The sequence below is a fragment of the Mizuhopecten yessoensis genome, unplaced genomic scaffold (assembly GCF_002113885.1).
Source record: "Mizuhopecten yessoensis strain PY_sf001 unplaced genomic scaffold, ASM211388v2 scaffold8745, whole genome shotgun sequence".
Taxonomy (NCBI): Eukaryota; Metazoa; Mollusca; class Bivalvia; order Pectinida; family Pectinidae; genus Mizuhopecten; species Mizuhopecten yessoensis.
This window is the reverse complement of record NW_018407700.1, coordinates 996,429-1,004,833: the sequence shown is the minus strand read 5'-3', so window position 1 is coordinate 1,004,833 and position 8,405 is coordinate 996,429. Positions and strand designations below refer to the sequence as shown.

General features: G+C 37.7%; 1 protein-coding gene across 2 annotated transcripts in view; it reads left to right on the top strand.

The window, feature by feature from the left end:
- Window positions 1-253: 253 nt before the first annotated feature.
- The window catches only part of LOC110456477, a 28,885-nt gene continuing 20,733 nt past the window's right edge, over window positions 254-8,405 (top strand). For both annotated transcript variants that reach the window (XR_002463588.1, XM_021507255.1), the window contains exon 1: window positions 254-610. The gene's annotated coding sequence lies outside the window, so the exon portion shown is untranslated. The remainder of the gene's footprint in view (window positions 611-8,405) is intronic.

Sequence of the window (8,405 nt, the reverse complement as noted above, 5' to 3'; positions counted from 1 at the left end):
ATCATCACAAGCAATAGGATAATCTCTCCTATTACACAGCTAGCTCAGTTTATGTTATTTCGCTTTGCATTGATAATGGTTTTAAAAACTTCAATCATGACTTGTATCCCACACAAACCTAATTTTCATCTGAACTTCAGACGTAAAATTTAATAATTTTTAATATAGAAATTATCAAAATGTTATCCCAAGCTAACCATACCTATCTGTGTCGAGTCCTTTAGCTGTGTTTTGGCGGGATGCGCGGTTACATTTTTCATTTTCTCCCTATAGGTACGTCTGTTTATCCATTGTTTACGTAGGAATGTAACACAATAGTTCTACACACTTACAGATTTATAAGAATTCTATATTTTTCTAGAAGTACGTAAACAAGCCAGCGGTATAGGAGACCTGTTGTTTACCGACGTTTCAGGACGTCTGCAGTATACTACAGGCCACAGGCACATATCGTCGGAGGATTGTAGTCATCGCTCTCACTCTGAGCGTGAACACGGAGAGAAGTGAATGTGTTGCTCTGGTTCCTATGGTGGATTATGACTGTGTTGATTCCTACGTGTGTACAGTACAGGGATATAGACTGCACAAGGATTTATCTTCATAAACCAAGGTAAACAGATACGCGATTGAACATATCAACATTTAAATGTTTGTTTATGATTATTGATCATTTCAATGTACGAAGTGATCTTTGTGCCTCACATACATAAGATTATGTGAATGAATTGGTTTTTCAAAAAATATGTCATTTAAATTTTTTCAGTAATGGTACATTTTGATCGCAGTATCGGAGTGTTCTCGTTGTAAGTGATGGCGCAACAGGGAACATGCTGACCCTCGTATGGTTGTATACAGAATATTGACTAAAATTCTTACAGTATCTTTCTTAAGACTCATGACTAAAACATTACGCAAAACAAAAACAAACAGAAAAAATCTTACATAATTGAGTTATTTTCAAATATTTTTTACATCATACTATAAAGGCGTACACTGTAACCTGTTTTTTGTACAGGAATTCGCAGGAGATATGTATACACTATATACTGTGTCTGATATACTGGAGACGTGTATACACTATACAGTGTCTGGTGTACTGGATACGTGTATACACTGTACAGTGTCTGGTGTACAGGAGACATGTATACACTATACAATGTCTGGTGTACAGGAGACGTGTATACACTATACAGTGTCTGGTGTACAGGAGACGTGTATACACTATACAGTGTCTGGTGTACAGGAGACGTGTATACACTATACAGTGTCTGGTGTACAGGAGACGTGTATACACTATACAGTGTCTGGTGTACAGGAGACGTGTATACACTATACAGTGTCTGGTGTACAGGAGACGTGTATACACTATACAGTGTCTGGTGTACAGGAGACGTGTATACACTATACAGTGTCTGGTGTACAGGAGACGTGTATACACTATACAGTGTCTGGTGTACAGGAAACGTGTATACACTATACAGTGTCTGGTGTACAGGAAACGTGTATACACTATACAGTGTCTGGTGTGCAGGAGACGTGTATACACTATACAGTGTCTGGTGTACAGGAGACGTATATACACTATACAGTATCTGGTGTACAGGAGACATGTATACACTATACAGTATCTGGTGTACATGAGACGTGTGTATACACTATACAGTATCTGGTGTACAGGAGACGTGTATACACTATACAGTATCTGGTGCGCAGGAGACGTGTATACACTGTACAGTGTCTGGTGTACTGGAGACGTATATACACTATACAGTATCTGGTGTACAGGTGATGTGTATACACTATACAGTATCTGGTGTACAGGTGATGTGTATACACTATACAGTATCTGGTGTACAGGAGACGTATTTACACTATACAGTGTCTGGTTTACAGGAGACATGTGTATACACTATACAGTGTCTGGTGTACATGAGACGTGTGTATACACTATACAGTATCTGGTGTACAGGAGACGTGTATTCCCTATACAGTATCTGGTGCGCAGGAGCCGTGTATACACTATACAGTATCTGGTGTACACGAGACGTGTATACACTATACAGTGTCTGGGGTACAGGAGACGTGTATACACTATACAGTATCTGGCGCGCAGGAGACGTGTATACACTATACAGCATCTGGTGTACACGAGACGTGTATACACTATACAGTGTCTGGGGTACAGGAGACGTGTATACACTATACAGTATCTGGTGCGCAGGAGACGTGTATACACTATACAGTATCTGGTGTACACGAGACGTGTATACACTATACAGTGTCTGATATACTGGAGACGTGTATACACTATACAGTATCTGGTGTACAGGAGACGTGTATACACTGTAGAGTGTCTGGTGTACAGGAGACGTGTATACACTATACAGTGTCTGGGGTACTGGAGACGTGTATACACTATACAGAGTCTGGTGCACAGGAGACGTGTATACACTATACAGTGTGTATACACTATACAGTATCTGGTGTACATGAGACGTGTATACACTATACAGTGTCTGGTGTACAGGAGACGTGTATACACTATACAGTGTTTGGTGTACATAAGACGTGTATACACTATACAGTGTCTGGTGTACATGAGACGTATATTCACTATACAGTGTCTGATATACAGGAGACGTGTATCACTGTACAGTGTCTGGTGTACATGAGACGTGTATACAGTTTTTATTGGTGTACATGAGACAAACATGTATCTGACTTTGACCAGTGTAAGAACTTATTGGGAGAATACGTAACATTTCCTTCGGAGAATATGCACCTGTTGACCCCTCTGTGAACAATCTGACAGGACTAAGGTGCCACCGTCAGACTGTCTGATACGTTATATAAACAACATCACAACAACAGTTTAATGGGTATTTCGTCTTGATTCCTTCCGTTTCACACCACCAGTGCAGAAAATTGTTTAGTTATTAATGTACTATTTACGCTTTCAATTGTGCACGCTCAGAGGGGCTTGGCGCGTGGTTGGGACAGATACGTATCCTAGGGTCTAATTGTATGTTGCACTGATTATTTTTGTCCCAAATATGACACCGACACATTGTAAATGACGCGTGAAAAGTTTATACTATAAACACGCTAACAACAAGTACTGAAACGTGAAAAGTTGACAAGAATCCCTTTTCATTTAACCAATTATGAGACTGTGCAAACCGCATTCAAAGAATATATCTGAAGTATACATGTGAAAAACAATCCTTTGTGTCGATATATAGGTATTAAAATACTTCACAGTTTTGCCATTAAGAACACTATCAATGACAAAGTGCTATTACACACTAGGCTATTTGTATCTTACGCCATGACCTCAGTACAACTGTTGTCAACTTTAAACCACACGAGTCATTAAATTATTTTGTGAAGAAATATATGGATTTGACACGACATAAGCGACACTATCAATGTGACGACGTCCCATGCTGTTTATTACACTCATAGTTTGAATCAGACTTGTAACAGTCGCGGTTGGACGGTGAATCACATCCGTATATGATGAAAACAAACCCTACCTTGATTCACCTAACAGTAATATTGTGTAGGTACTGTGCCAGGCAGGTGCGATGTATACATTGCCCCATTACCATGTGAAATGAATTAATGAAATATACATCGATCACTATAGAAATAGCATTTCTCTGGAACAAGAAGAAACTGATATATATTCAAAAATTGAAGTATAAAGCATTGTTAGGTTAAAGTATATGATGTTTACACTTCTGTGAATTTCAAAGTTTCCTTTCGTTATAAGTTTGAATATACCAACAAAATATACAAACTGGAGAATTTGAGTATCGGCATTTGTCATATTTAAGTGGATTTTGTTTATATATGTATAAAGTTCGAGTATTGCTGGGTTCTCAATACTGCAGTATTTCCTGGTGTGTATGGGCTGAGCACGATGTCCCAATTATAAGGTGATTAGTGGTGTGTGTAGGCTAAGTATATATTGGCGATTTATAACGGTTTTATTGCTTGTAACATTACCATGTTATTCGTTTATTGGTCGTAAATGTTAAGGTAACCGTGGCCAGTCATAGCCTAACCTATAAATATATTATAGGGTATGGGGTAGCAGAGATATCGTCTTTTCGGTTCCCTGGACTTTACTAGTCCGCATTATTTCAATATTTTTTATTCCGTAATCCCAGTTTCCTCTGCCTGGTCACGTACGCGTGGTTATATCGTTATTGCATTATTGATAGCACGTAACTGCACCCTAATTGGTATTGATTTCCGGTTAGAATACTAAGCACTTTAGGATTCTCTTTTCATGATCACAAAGTCTGATCTCATAGTAGACATCCGAATTCAAAAACCATCAGTGTCAGAGTGAGCAAACGAATGGAGACTGTTTAAACCAGTAAAGGATCGAGATTTCCAAATGTTCGTTGGGGCCCTGGGTGAAGGGAGAGTGTGGGTTACATGTATGAAGCCCCTCTGGATCCGCTACTGTCCCGATATTTGAAAGCCATGTAATGAACTAAGGGAGAAATCCTACTGAATAATGTGGCTGATATCACAATAACAAAACCCCACCCTGTCTCTGTTTACGTGTTGGTCCTTACGAAGGGAGATAACTGATCTTAGTGAATTATGGTAGTCCTTATGAGGGGAGATAACAGCTAATCTTATTATCGTGATGGGTCGATCAGGGGAAATAACTGCTAAAAATGGTCCGATCAATAAATGAAACAAGGAGAGGCAGCGTTTTATTTTCAAGACATAAATGTTTAGCAAGATTTCCCCAAATCCAACATTACAGACAGCAGTGAAAACGACGGCTGTCCCCACTTTTTACGTTAAAACATTGAATTACTTGACCTACTTACCAGTACAATAAAATGTACATTTACTGACCGTTTAGACACGTGTATTCGCAATAGGTTCCTCAGAATATAATCCCATTGAGGGTGATTAAGGACACGAAATACTTCGTGACATCCTCTGTCGAACAAGAGAAATAACGAGAACATTGAATGTTGGATTGTTTCGTCCACTGCATGATGCTAATTACTGTAAAAGTTGATTTTTTACCACAGCCGTACTCTGTCATCATGTATAACAGCCGAAGCGTGTCGTGGGGGTCCGAACGTACGTAAACGTTGTGTAATACATCAAATGTGTATTGCTAAAATCATATCCACGGCAAAAATGTAAAAAATGATATCTGTTATGTGATGTTACATGTAGCGTGTAGTCATTTAATAAATGTCACCACACCCGTCACTGTGGTATAGTATGTAGCCAGCGTGGTTTCCAGTCCATCAAATAGAAACATCATTTCTACTGACGTGTAAAACATTTTACCACAATAAAATACGAAATTGTTATGTGAAAATAAAAAGCTAGCTGAAGAAAGTCATCAATTAAACTTCACGGTAACTACAGGAGGGNGAGCGTAAATTACTTTGAAAAAAATCTAGTTTAAATGGGCGAACAAAGACGTGTTACGTATGAATGGGTAGAACTACGGAAGTAGAGAGTGACTCAGTATTATATCTCGACGTTCTTGTTCAAATAAAAACTTCTACAAGTGAAATAGGTCTCTGTATCGCTACTGTAGGTTAAGAACTGAGAGCTAGAACATTCCTCTGGAACACCTGCGTTGCTACGTGGAACTCCTCCTCGTCTCCGGACCTTATCCGGAATTTGTACACCCATTTTGGGGTCACGGCCTAAAGTTGGATCGGGTCAAGTCCCGCGTACAAAAGAAAACCTGGCAGCACGTTTCATTATAAAGATAACTGTTGTCGGACTGGCTTCAATCCGCCAGATACTATACAACTAGACTGATAAACACATGCCTCATATTGCGGCCCAGGCGTAAGGTTTTCTACAGAAGCTTGTTTAAAACTTGAAAGTTTATCAACATTTGTTTTGAAGTCTTGTTAGTTTATAAATTTATCAATATAAAAAGAAACGGCTTGAGTGGAAACAACGATTTCTCTAATTTTATTTGAATTGTCACACAGCGAATATGTCTGAATGTATCTTTAACAATTCTCAACTCGTTTGACATGATAAGAGTCATCGTTACCGAGATACCATTGAAGAGTGTTGTATTCTCTAAGTTGTCAAATCGTTCTGAAATAATAACCGTTGAAAACGTCAACATATCTTATATCTTATAAAACTTGCTTAGTTTTCCATTAAAGGATTTAAATTATTGTGATCAGAAAGCAAATGTATTCTGATGTATATAATCACTAACCACCTGCTAAGTGTAAGAAATACAGGTAAACCTTATCCTGCAGGGGTCCTGTCTGAGTAAACTTGTTATCACACCTGCTGAATGAAAAGAAATACAGGTATGCTATATGGATGGAATGCACAGGTATTCAATCTTAAATGGGATGCTTGAGATACCGTAACAGGGAAAGCTACAGCTTACAGACGTAAATATAACACAAAAGCTTCTATAGTGTAAAGCACGGCATTGACTACGGCATATAAATGATAGTAAAGTTAGGAGTTCCTAAGATAAATCAAACAGTTATATACTGCTTGAGACTGTTCTGCAATATTGGGGCATACCATTATTGCCGCATAGATTTCTACTCTGGTTGATTCACTTTGAATGGGGAGTTTGTTGGCTGCATTTTCAAATTGAAATAACTTGATTAAAAACCAATCGAACTCGATTTTTTCAAAGATTTATTTGTATTTCATTATTATACATTACTCTTAAGACATACTGCGTGTATAAGAGGTCACTTAACCTTTTAGGTTACTCGGCTTACAAATATACTTAGTAAGACAATCCACTCTGTATAATAGTAACACGCATACAATTACAGTCAACATTGAATTCAGCATACGGTCAGTTTATATCCTCGGGTCTGTATATTACTTAGGTCTATATAACGGAACAGATATATGACCATTTTCTGCACATATTATACTCTTCCTTGTAACAAGAACATTGAAGTGCACGTCCGTATGTATGCTACGAGGTTTATAAGGAGGTCACATGAGAAAAAAAAAATAATGTAAAATCTAGATGTCAATCTACTGGGTATTGCTTAACTTGAGCACAATGTACATTGAATGTAAAACGGACAAAAAACAGGAAATTGATAAAAAAAATGAGATATGACTCCCCGAATCTTCTTTGAATATGATAACAATCGAATATAAATGGAATAAAGTATAAAAAAAGAAGAAGAAAAAGAGCGATTACAGAGAGCGAATGGCCGTTGCGTAATGGAAAGTTATGAAGCATAATCAAATACCACATACTTTTCCCATTAAAATATCATATCAATTTTACACAAAGGCCTCGCTTTAGTTACCGTGAAATTGTACTTGTTAGCCTACAGGGCCGAACTTTTAACACTTAATAAAACCATCAAGGTGTTCAACGCTTACTACCGTACTTGTTACGTGGTATATAAGGGGCCTGGCGTTACAATGTACACTAGAGTATTTCGGTCAGCTTGACATAAGGATTCTTAAAACTATAGTTTCGTACCTTGTAGCTCTAAAAGAAAAACAATTAAAAAAACCCACACACAATAGAAAGATTTCAAGGATGATTTCTGCTGTATGCTCAATTTTGAGGTCGGAAGATCTACCACAGAATCTTTGTGTGAAACACTGATACGGTAGTAATGGGCTTATGGTATGTATGTGTAGTTCACAAGCTCTAAGTATTCTGTCAACTGGCAGTCAAACTGCCAATTCTCCAAACTACAATTGGGGTACTCTGTCCCAAGCTGTTTCCCTATCACACACATCAATACTCAGACTCCTATTTCTCGAAATTTTGAAGTACAAAATAACTTTCTGTCAAGAACAATGTTAGTATGTGGGTTTCTCATGACCTGCATAATACCCTGATTAAAATAACGACCTTCATTAGTGGGGCAGTTTATTCGTTTATTGCTGGTTTCAGTATTTTCACCAGATCTCACGTTTACGATTTCTCATGTCAAGCTAACAATGCTTTATCAACTGTACGTTTTCTGTATTGCGTGACTCCTTATATTGGTATTACTTACAAAGGTGTTGTAGCTTAACACATGGTAATGGAGCTTGACAGGCAAACGTATTAGCACCATATTGAATAACAACGGACACATGGCGGTAAAACAAAGTATCACCATCGTGGCATTAATCTGATAGAGTGTAAAAAGATATAAGAAATTAGATTATTTATATGTTTACACTCAAAACCGTAAATAATGTTATAAACTAGTAGGCGTTGTAATTTATGACGATACATTTAGTTAATCATTACGGCAAATATTCTTGTTGTTGGTGAACATGTTAACTTACCACGAAACTTTACCATGTAACGTACATGTCACCATGTAAACTTTACCATGTAACGTACATGTCACCATGTAAACTTTACCATGTAACTCTACCATTACAAA